Genomic DNA, 12842 nt, shown 5'->3' with positions numbered 1-12842 from the left:
TCGCCCTGTTCATATTGTCGCCGGCGACAATATGTACCAACCCTCACTGCACATATTGTCGTCCATCAGAACATGTCGCAAGGCAATGCACGGCAATGCTCCATGTAAATATGGCCAGAGCAACCAAAAACTTCAAAAATGGTCATATACACTTAATTTGATCGCCGACATATGGCTGAAATATTGTCGACTCGGCGTTAAACAATAATAATACATGAATCAATCAATCCATATTAATATGATTAATCATTGCTTTGCTTTTCTTGAGAAGATATTTTTTTAAAAAATTTTCCCATATATTCCTATGCAAAACTTTGATCGTCCATTGTGGCCCCACCCTAGGCCAGGGGGTCATGATTTGATTGAACCTTTACTACCTGAGAATGCTTCCAGAAATTTCAGAACGGAAAGGGATGGGGGGGGGGGGACACGGGTGTTGCAGAATTTTTTTGACAAGCAAAATATTTAAAAAGTCATTTGTATGTAAAGGTGTGTTATTGTATATGTTAAGTAAATTATTTAATTATAAAATTTTACCTGTGGACTAAATTGAGAGCATATACAAGTTAAACAAACAGAATTAACCAAAGCACAAAAATATCAAACCATCGGGCCGGGGTGTGTGCGCCATTGCTACATCTGTCTGGTTTTTGAGAAGATTTTAAAGATTTTCTGTATATATTCTTATGTAAAACTTGATTTTGTTTGTTTGTTTGATGTTATAATGTCCATCTCGAGAATTTTTCATTCGTATGTAGACGTCACCACTTGCCAGTGGAGGGCTGCAAATTTAGACCTGTACTTGGCACTTAAGGTCTTTAAGCAGTGAGGGATCATTTTCGTGCCAGCACCTCGAAATTGAACTTACGCTATGTAACGAAGCTTTCACATACTGTACGTGTACATAAATTGGCGTATTCAAAATTTAGCGCAATCACTGGGAATGGAGTTGTTGGCGTAATCATGAATTAGCGCTACACATGTCAGTATCGTGTATTGTATTTATAAATGATTTCTTAGCGATATTCATGAATTAGCGCATCGGTTACAGTAAGTATAATCTCTTCTGACCCAGTACCTCTTGAAAAAAATTACACAGATTTTTTTTCCTAGATATTCTATGAAAAACTTTGATCACCTATTGTAACCACACCCTTCCCCCAAGGAACGCGATCTGAAAAAAAGTAGGAAAAAGAATTCAATAACGTTGATAAAGGTCTTGCTATGGTAAAGGAACAAATGATGGGCATCGGTAAAAAAAAAAACCTCTAAATTGCATCAATTAACCAATATAGTCATCCAGCCTCACATGAAAAAAAAACTTTATCTACACTTTATAATGAAGCTTTCACATTAGTTTCATTTTTTCTGACACAATGGTTCATGAGAAGATTTTCTTCAGATGTCACTAAATGTTCACTAATTCTTAACTACTTCCCTCGAAAGAGGGCATGGCCCTTCATTTGAACAAACTTGAATCCTCTTTATCCAAGGACGCTATGTGGCAAGTTTGCTTAAAATTTACCCAGAAGCTCTTGAGAAGAAGCTGAAATTATGAAAAGTTTTCAGACAGAGGGACCGTCAGACAAAATGTAATCAGAAAAGCTCACTTGAACTTCCAGTTCAGCTGATCTAAAACTGTCAACCCCAACACCAGTCATATCGGCACATGATTGTATATAAAATAAACGCAAAAAAATAATTTCCAAATAATCATTACTACTGAACAAAAAAAATACATGTATTCAATCTCCAAGTACATATTACAAGAAAAAAGAATAGGCTGATTTTTCAGATATCTCAAGAATTATGGTACCTTGACATATCATAGTGATGTACATCAATCCTGGACACAATTATTTGACCAAAAAGTTTTCTCCTTACAGTGTTACAAGTTATGGTGTCTGTCTCCTCCGTGCGTGTGTATGTGTGTATTTGTCAAACTGTCTTTCCTTTCTCAAGTAAATATTCCTCAAAACAACATATCGACGACAATATATGCCGACCTTGACTGTACATATTGACGCTGACGACAATATGTGCTGGTGCTTGACTGTACATTTTATCGTCCATTATGCAGGAGGAAAAGAAGGCCCGTCTCGGTACATATTGTCGCCGGCGACAATATGTACCGATGGACGACAATATGTGAAGTCAGGTTAGGTACATACGAGGGGTTATCAAAAAGTTCGTGGACTAGCGTCATAAAATTAAAACCGCTTTAGGTACATCAATGAATTTTTACACATTTAGTAAGCATCATCTTTCCTATCTGTAGAATAAACCATAAATCATAATTTTTATTTTTTAATAAATTGTTAGTGTTTTTGTAAGCAAAGGTATGTCCAGGCGGCGCAACCTCTAATATGACGTTTTTTTTCTACCTGAGTGTAACTGAGAAAAACTCTTTAGATATGAGTATTTGTCATCAAAAAATCTCGTTAATTCAGGCATGTGGTACGACACATTTGTTCAGTAAAATTTGCAATTTTTACCCCATTCTGTAATTTCTATGAAATTTTATCGTAAATTTTATAAGGAGTGTCCAAACAATTATGGGCTTGAAAATAACGTCAAGAAGGGGGAGGGGTTTCTTTTTCAAACACTCTATATATAGAGTTTTGCTCCTGGAAAAACTGGTATTGACCTAAGGAATGTTTAAACTGGCTACAGAAAAATAAAATGCATCCAGAGTACTTGTTTTTAATGCCCAAAAAGATTCAGAGAGATGAAATATGCACAGTTAGTGTCGATTTGTAGTCAGGGTGTCAAAAGTCAGTCACGTCGAAAAGTGACGTTGATCCTGTGTGGTAGAAATTGAACTCCAACAAGCTAAGTATTCTGGCATAATCAAGTGAGGATCTTTCCCCATATAAAGATCCATTTACAATATTATATGCATTGAAAACAGCTGCTCATGACATTGTAAATTCATATAAATAAGACGGGTTTAAGTCCTTACTTAACTCCAGGTAATCTCATCAAGATAAATGTATGAGGTAGAGAGAGCGGACCTTAAGAAACAATGGCGTTAAGCGGACGTCATGACACTAAACGGCGACAGCGCCGGGTGATCACATAAAGTCTTTTTAATTTTAGAATAATTTGGCAAATTATCGACGTATCAAGCTAAAATTTTCAACATTTCTTAAACTTTTGTTGTTTTATGTTCCGCATAAATTTTGTAAGCAAAGACTACATATTATTAATTTTATCGCGTCAGTCCACGAACTTTTTGATAACCCCTCGTATTGTCGCCGACGACAATATGTACAAAACGACGATATGTACCGTCACAGGACTACCTACATGTATCTTCTGAAACTGATTTCTTTTCAATGAAGCAAAATAATAAGTCATCATTTGGAATCTGAAACGATTAAACAATTCTTAATTTTAACGTATAGAAGTTTTCCGTTTTTGTTTCATTTTACACAAGAAATGATTTCAGACATTACTTAGTGTCTTGATTGTAAATAACAAAATTTTGACCTGCTCCGTGATCCGATCTCGCATTTTTTAAGTCTAAATAAGTTTGAAATATATGAAAGCCGATTAGGATCAATTTATGGAGAGAAAAAAAATTAAAAAAAGGCGATAACGCCTTTTAAATTTTTTTTTCTCCATAGATTGATCCTAATAGGCTTTCGCAGAAATAAACCACGATGTTTTAAAAATTTTTAATACACATCATTTGAATTTATTGTTGAAATAGGATATACATGTGTAATATGACGTTAAGTAAAAAAGTGATGGCAGTACTCCACGAACTTTCCGAACAACCCTCGTACTGTTTGTGAAATGCTCTCAAATTGAGATATATTTTACAATTAATAACCCGTAAATGCAGCCATATCATATTAAGGCTTCCCGTTCAAGTTCGAATGTTCATGTTCAAAACATAATATTGAATTGTGAGATCGATTTTGATTTTAATTTGTGACATTCGGTTATAAACTTAAACACAGAAAATTTATATAGAGGTGTTCTCTCGGCTTTATATTTGTTACTTTAAAAGTTTACACTATATCAAGTTAAAATTATCTATAACAGGCGAGTGGAAAGCTAAATTCACTTTCCAACTTAAATTTACTTAAATAGTAAAGACTTGATTCTAAGATAAAGAATTTGTTTCTCTTTTCTATCAGATATAGTAGCTCGTAGAAAGCCGAGTGGCATTCTTCATTTATGCAGAGCTAGTTCCCCCAGTGCAAAATTGTATGTGAAATATTAAAATATATATATGCTATGATACATGTATCACATGACTGTCGATCACGTGACGGTCATTTATATTTTTTGAAGTCTCACATAAATCGCTTCTGCGCAGCCGATTAACACAAATGAATTATTACTAACTTTTTGTTATGTAAGTGAACCTTTCGGATCCTTGTGTACCGGAAATGTGCTTGCATTACTTGGATACAGATTATTTCATGAGAAGTTCAACTTACCCGCACATTTGAGGATATTTTCCACTCAGTATCGTAATCTGTATCAAAACAAAGTCATCGCTCAACAAAAGCATTCGTCCCAAGCAAGATTCAATCAGAGGACAAATTTCTCTTACAGATTTCCACAAAAGATCACAAATTAATCCTCATTAACCCTTTTACACACATACATATATTGACACATATAATAAATTCTACCTCTAACCACAGGTATAACACAGAGTACATTTCCAAAGTATATTTTTGTAGCATTTAGAACACGCTGAATTTCAATGAAGGGTATTTAAGTGAAGTATTTTAAAATAATCGGAAATAATTTAATTCTAGTTGTAACGCTGTATTTGATTGGATAAAAAATTTACTTTATATCGTATAAAATGGGTTGCCTACGACACAATGACTTGCGTCAAGACGTATCGATCCGCCTGACGTTACATTCAAATTTTGTACAAATTGAAGTCATCTTTTTAAGAACACGCTTCGCTTCGCGGTTTATAAAGCGTAAACTGCCCCAACCCACTTTATACCGTATAAAATGGGTAGCTATTAAATTCATCCTTAAATAATTTAGTTTTAACACGTCCTTTGATTGGATACAAAATTTAGTTTATATCGTATAACATAAGTTGCGTACGTCACAATGAATTACGTCAAAAAAGTATTACTCCGCTTGACGTTACGTTCAAAATATGCTCAATTTGAAACCATTTTTGGAGGAAAAATTGTGTCTTATTGTCTACACTGAAATTAAATTATAAGGAATGAAGCTTATTTTAATCTATCTTGGGGCAGTTTACGCTTTTCTATAAACCGCTTCGCGGTTAAAATAAGCTCCATTCCTTAAATATACAAAATGGATTTCATTTGTAAGACACTGCCCCGTAAAGTTAGTTGTATTATAGAGGGGAAACAGTAAGTTACGCCGATTGAACCCGAATTAACCCCGCAAAGGGGAAAAACTTTAAATGTGAATAAAAGTATGACAAATCAAAAAATATTTATAGCACTCAAACAGAGCAAACTGACCCTTTTTTAAATTCACAGATTATAGAAATGAATTGATTTTGTGTTAAATTTAATGATGATTGAAAAATATTGACTGTTTTGAATATGAATTTTAATAATAGTATTAAAATTTTATCAGGTATGTTACACTGGTATTCGTATTGTTGGTTCGAGCATTCGTTATGTGTTTGGCTGTTACGAAGAACGTGTAAGTAGCATGTTTAAGAACTTATTTTATAACTTATTGTCATAACTACATATATTATACTTTCATGTAAATTAGTTGAATCTGATTCGTCGAGAAACATTTGTTAAAAAATTCTATTACCCGCTGAATAATGAAGCCACGCCCTACAGCGTAGCAACAGTCAAAATTGCTTGACGACGGGTGATATTCTAAAAAAAATTGTGACTGCGCAGAGTTAATATGTATTTGTGCATGTATAAAACATTCAGTATAATATAATAAATATTGCATGTAGTTGAGTGTAACATTGAAAATTTTCACTCCTCGAAAACCATTGTCAACCTCGGCTGTGCTTCGGTTGACCGTTTAGCTGAGCATCTTAGGTTAAATTTTCTTTCACGTCAGTTTTTCGATAGTTTTTTTTTTTCGGGGGGGGGGGGGGGTCAAAAGTATATGCCGAATTTCAACCAATCCTTGCAAAATTAGTAAAGGATAGTTAGTTTGTGGGGGGGGGGGGGGGGGGGGTCAAGAGTATATGATGTATATCGACCAATCCTTGCAAAATTAGTATTATATAAATAGTGCACGTTTTTGAGGGTAACAGTTGAAATTGACACCCCAAGGAAAACCATTGTCAACCGACGCGTCAGCGGAGGTTGACAATGGTTTTCCGAGGGGTGTCAATTTCAACTGTTACCCTCAAAAACGTGCACTATTTATTTTATTATACTGAATGTCTTATTGATTTCGGATGTCATAAAAAAAATTCGGAGATCGTCGTTAAGTTCACGCTTAGAAAGCTCTCAAACTCCCCGCTTCTATTTTTCTCAATAAGAAAGCTTCGAAAAAGATTTACCAACCTCTTTATTGTTTGTTTGCATCTCAAAAAGTCCTTTATCTTCTGAAGTTTGCACTCACAAGGATGTTTCGTCTGTCGTTTGTTGTTTTCAAGTAAGCTACTTCGGACTCAAGCTTTTATTGACGTCGTTTATTCGGCTTCTTTCAAACGCACAACTGACGCGCATGATTTGAACGCATGTGATATTTTCGTAATGTTACCCGTTGTCAAGTGTGTTGCTAACGCTGTGGGTAACATTACGGATTGTTAAATGCATCTAAACCAATCAGATTTTAGTATTTAACATGAAAGTATAATAAATGAAAATATATTTCTGCTTAAATAAGCGGGGATAAAAAGACAAAACTCGTTGGATAAAGAATTTGAAAAAAGAAAATTGATTCATTTTTATCACCCCAAAGACTAGTTTTTCTTTTAAATATAATATGTTGACGGTGTGACCGTTGGGGGCGAGCGCATTGTTCACTTAATTTAAAGATCCGCCTCTTCAAACCGCACGAGACATTTGGAACGTCTAGACTGTGACGTCACATGACGTCGTATGTTAGCTGCATTTCCAATTATAAACAAGTTTTAAAAACGCACAAATTTAAACAAAGAACGTTTAATCTACTATCTGTATGCAATATCCACTAAATTAAGGTGAGTTTATATATGTGAATTTTTAGTTGTTGTTACCCCGTGAACGAAGTTAGCAGCGAGATCAACAAGCGATGCATTGTGGGTCCAGAATTACTGCGGAAAAAATTCTATTGAAAGAATGTGCAGTAGTCCGAATTTCCTCTTCGCCCAGGCGTTGTCGTTAGAGCTCGCAGTGACGAGCGGCGCTTCGCGCCGCTCGCTGCGCTCGCTATTAATGTACATATTTTACTTTCCAGAAAAACTCTTTAAGGTATCGTTGTAAAACTGTCTTTGCTAATAACAAAAAAAACAACAAACTTTTATTATAATAATCTACATGTTTGAATCGAAATCAAAGGATATTAACACTACTCAGAAATCTTCCTTATTCTTTGAAAAAATGGTGACACATTTATAATTTTATGACAAATCTCAAACAATAAGAAAAACTTGAAAAAAAACTCGTAGCCTTTGCAAACATCTCAACGTTCGTAAGGAACAGGTCTGTCATAAATATTGAGATGATATTTGAAAATAGCCGACAGAAACAAAAAAGGAAAATTTTATAAAATCTCTATGGTATTCAAAAGGTATATATATGCGTTTTCCAACTCTTGTGAGATAGAGATGAAATTCAACAATCAGATTAAGTGTGTATTGTTTGATAACTTTCCATCAATTCTTAATAATATCTTTTCATAAACTATACGATGTTTGTTAGATTTGTCTTGCAATGATGGAGAACGACAACAAGAACTCCACGATTCATCGACCTGGAAGAGTCATTTATGGTGATCGGGGTACTACTATATGTGATGGTTGCTGTAAGGGATATAGATGCAACGCAGAAGACTGTTTCATAATCAAAAAGAGTAGGTATAACTTCCTGTTTATGAGGCCTCTTCCTTAGCTGGTGACATTCTTTGTGCAAAAATCTTCAAAAAGCATATTTCTCTTACAGTACATATATAAAATCTTGCAAAATCGAATCATTCGACTTTGGTTTACGACCATGTGGTAAATCTCGACACTAATATTTATTAGATGGGTGTACATGTATCTTGTTTGTTTGCCCTAATGTGAGGTTTGTATAATATTTTTCAAATGTCCTAAAAATTTTCATGGTGATATATGTTTTACAAATGAATGGAGTATATGTCATTGTAACATGATTCTTTTCAATGATTTCGGTAAAGATAACCGTATGTTGCTTCTTAAAACTGAGAATCACAATAATCTGAATCTTCTTCTAATGAATATGTATGTGAGTACACGGCATCACTATATTCTGATTTTAGAAAAGTTGATCTAACACCAAAGACCTGTCTAACCATCCTTTGTAAAGAATAATGCAATCCATTGCATGAAAGCGGTTATGTCCTTACCTTTTGTATGAGAGAAACTTAACAGAGAGAGAGAGATGCAACTTTTTTCTTTCCGTGAGGATAAGATATGTTTAAATAAAGTATAAGATAAATATTCAGCATATAACAAGGCTAGCTTTAAACAAAATCTTTGATACGTCAATTCAAACAGAATTATTGACGTATCTTTATGGGAGGTTTCCAATTCACTGTAACGAGTTGTATCTCCCTAGAGTATTCGTCATGACAAAATAATTATATCGTTCAGTAGCCTTGACTAGGTCATCTACAGGAATATGTACAGTGTATTTCGCTGAATTTCCCACTCTTATCAAACGATTTGCATTTCATTTGATAGAAAGGACTAAAGGCATTAAAACTTTGCAATTCACTGTGATTATCTTCCTAGGAAATTATTCATCTTTCGTGTTCGTCTCCTTTAACCGGATGCCCAGATTTCTCCTTAATCTCCACCGAACAGTTGAGCGTATGTTTGAACAAGATCTTCCTTGTCTTCATGGAATCATGAATAAGTTCTTACTGCTTCTAATACCATGGGATATGTAGCATATACTCTTTTTTGTACATGTTCACCAGTAATATTTCCATTTTAAATTAGCTCTAAATAACGGACATTGCTGTGTCAAAAAATAACAACATTGTGAACAAGAGGAAAATATCAACATTTATTTTCTTTCAAAGTAAACTGTTTAAAAATATTTTGTTTCAAAAAGTTCCGATGCTTTCAGTGTTGCCTTTTATTATTCCAGTGTATCAAGCTACTCTTTCTTTAACCTATACAAATAGAATGAAAAGTATTGATTTTATCGAGTCATCATATACATGTAAAGACCTGTAGAATTGCCAAACACAAATAATTCTATGTTGGAATTTTTAATATATTAGAATATAAAATCTATCCAATAAAATTAGGTTTTTCTCATATAGAGAAAGTTTGAAAAACTTTATTTTGTTTGCTTAGATGTGATGAAGAATTATGCATGTAAATATATTGAAATGAATCAACAATATCATTTTTTTTTTTCAATTTGTGACTTCACTCAGAGAAAAGCTTTCAGTATTATTTCAGTACCTTAAAATCACAAATGTCAAACAGAAAAAGTTTCCTAGGTATGAAGAAATCGTCATCATCGTCTTCATCATCAACAGCCTCATTAATATCATAAGCCTGGAAAAAAAATATAGCATATGAGAGATTTTCTACAAAATTGTGTCATGTGGTAAATTTTAAATTTACTGTGTGATAGTAAGTACAAAATCTACAACAACTTGTAAATTTTGTATTCATTGCCACCTGGCAACATAACACATATATCAAAAGCAATGCCAGACTCAGTTTTAAATTCAAATATCCTTTGTAAATGTGTTTTCCTATGGTTTTTGAATTGCTTACAGTATGACAGATGCTAGAAAAATTAAGTTACAGTATGACAGATGCTAGAAAAGTTAAATCAAAGTCTGCTAGATAAAGTCTTCAATACCTTTCCCTCATCGTCATTGTTAGCCACTGGCTGAAGTTTTGGAATCTCTGGATTCTCTTCATGCACCTTTGTCTCAAAGATCTGTGGATCCCTTTGGAATTGTTCTTTATCATTTACTCTAGTTTTGTTTTGTTGTTCCTTTTTATTGACTTGATCCGGGCTCTCTCTGCTTAAAAAGATAAATGTTCCAATATCAATTGATATATTTCTACATTAATTTGATTTCAAACACAACATATAAAAAATAAAACAGGAAACAATAGTTAAGGATATATATTTAGATCAATGAAAAGGGGTGTCTTAGTTGACATAAAAATAAAATTCTTCTTATTGAGTTGAAAGTAAACAAGAAATCAACACAAAAATGAAAATCAGATAATCTGAAGAAAATGGCTTCAAACAATGGCATCAATCATTACCTAAGAATATCAAAGTCTTCATTAGTTTCTTCTTTATTTTGCTTCTTTACAATCTTCTCTGTCTTTTTGTTGATAGCTTTATCCACAGGTTTTGTTTTCTACAAAAAATTGGGAAATTAAGTTTTGAAATATATTTATATATGGCAGATAATATTTTTTTTATTTTACATTTAAGTTACCTTTTTGTCAATCTAAAGACTACTAGGATTTCTTAACAGGTTTAAGGGTTTGTCAGACTTTTTTGTAGGAATTTTGAAGTATAAATGAACTAAGCAAACGTTTTAAATATATATAGCAAAAATTAGTCTTTTTTATGCTAAATAATTTGCATTGTAATACCTCATCTGTTTTCTCTTTTCCCTCGACTCTATCTGCCAACGACTTATCAAACTTAAGCATTTTCAGTTTTTCCCTCTGTAATTTTTAAAAAGGATCATTTCTCATATTGTAACACAATTTTTACATATGAGAGGGTCTTTGTTCCATTTTTTGAAAGTTTATCCTCGAAGTTTGCGTGAAAATATATATTATTTGTTAACAAATACATGGAGCAAAGACCCACTATACCTTTAAAATACATTTTATGACACAACATTCGTATCTTTCTGAAAAATACTTGGTCCATTTAGTCAAGGGTGATATCACAAACATAATTGAAATGCAACTATTCATCCGGAGTTGTGTAGCATAGTGGTTAAAGTAATAGTCTCAAAGGAAAATGATACTAAGGATTTTTATTGCTAGGGTTCGAACCCCAAGAATAATACATTGTTTTTTTTAATTTTTGCCAAGGAAGTCTTCCTAAGAAAAGTTTTGTTTGTCATGATTTCATAAATTTCAATAATAAGAACTTAACTCTAATTGCAAACTCACAAACTGAATACGATTTTTATATATCTGAAGCTAGAGACATTCTGCACGTCTTGTTTGCCCATCCCCTTTACCGGGTGTCAGTAAGTACTAAATGTACTAGACAACTTTTTAAATTTTGTATTTATTGCCATCCGGCAAATTCAAAGTATACAACATGACATATATCAAAAGCAATAATTCCGGATTCATTTTTTAAATTCAAATCATTTAGGCAAAATATCTTTTGTAAATTTCTCCTTTGGGTTTGAACTGCTTAACGGTATGACAGATGCTAGGAAAGTTAAGTTAAAGTCTGCTAGATAAAGTCTACAATACCTTTCCCTCATCGTCATTGGTAGCCACTGGCTGAAGTTTTGGAATCTCTGGATTCTCTTCATGCACCTTTGATACAAAAGTTTGTGGATCCCTTTGGATTTGTTCTTTATCATTAACTTTAGTTTTGTTTTGTTGCCCTTTTTTATTGGCTTGATCTAGGCTCTCTCTGTGTATAAAAAGTTAAACATTCCAATATCATCTGATATATTTGTATTATATTAATTTGATTTGAACCACAAGAAATCAAAAATAAAACAGGAAACAATAGTTAAGGATATAAATTTAGATCAAATGAAAAGGAGTATCCTAGTTGTCATAGAATGAAAGCTAAACAAGAAATCAACACAAAAATGAAAATCAGATAATCTGAAGAAAATGGCTTCAAATAATGGCATCAGGCATTACCTAAAAATATCAAAGTCTTCATTAGTTTCTTCTTTATTTTGCTTCTTTATAATCTTCTCTGTCTTTTTGTTGATAGCTTTATCCACAGGTTTTGTTTTCTACAAAATAAATTGAGTAATTAATTTTTTGAAAATATATATATGGCAGATAACATTTTTGTTCTTTATTTAATTTTTTATTTTACATTTAAGTTACCTTTTTGTCAATCTAAAAACTATAGGGATTTCTTAACAGATTTAAGGGTTTGTCAGACTTTTTTGTAGGAATTTTGAAGTATAAATGAACTAAGCAAACGTTTTAAATGTATATTGCAAACATTAGTCTATTTTATGCTAAATAATTTGAAATGTAATACCTCATCTGTTTTCTCTTCTTCCTCGACTCTGTCCGCCAACGAGTTATCAAACTTAAGCATTTCCAATTTTTCCATCTGTAAATTTTAAAAAGGATCATTTTCTCATATTGTAACACAATTTTTACATATGAGTGGGTCTTTGTTCCATTTTTTTTTTTTTTTTTTTTTTTTTTTGGAAAGTTTATTCTCAAAGTTTGCGTGAAAATATATATTATTTGTTAACAAATACATGGAGCAAAGACCCACTATACCTTAAAAATTCATTTTATGACACAACATTCGTATCTTTCTGAAAAATACTTGAGGTCCATTTAGTCAAAGATGATATCACAAACATAATTGAAATGCAACTATTCATCCGGAGTTGTGTAGCATAGTGGTTAAAGTAATAGTCTCAAAGGAAAATGATACTCAGGATTTTATTGCTAGGGTTCGAACCCCAAGAATAATGCATTATTTTTGTAACACTAAAATAATTTTTGC

At 32.8% G+C, this 12842-nt stretch overlaps 1 protein-coding gene across 1 annotated transcript in view; it reads left to right on the top strand.

The window, feature by feature from the left end:
- Nucleotides 1-5596: 5596 nt before the first annotated feature.
- The window catches only part of LOC133202292 (SH3 domain-binding protein 2-like), a 43915-nt gene continuing 36669 nt past the window's right edge, over nt 5597-12842 (top strand). The window contains exons 1-2 of the mRNA XM_061338081.1: nt 5597-5667; nt 7848-7998. The gene's annotated coding sequence lies outside the window, so the exon portion shown is untranslated. The remainder of the gene's footprint in view (nt 5668-7847; nt 7999-12842) is intronic.

This window comes from Saccostrea echinata, unplaced genomic scaffold, assembly GCF_033153115.1.
Source record: "Saccostrea echinata isolate AGI-Se365-2 ecotype Australia unplaced genomic scaffold, CSIRO_AGI_Sech_v1 ptg000047l, whole genome shotgun sequence".
Taxonomy (NCBI): domain Eukaryota; kingdom Metazoa; phylum Mollusca; class Bivalvia; order Ostreida; family Ostreidae; genus Saccostrea; species Saccostrea echinata.
This window is presented reverse-complemented; position numbering and strand designations above follow the sequence as displayed.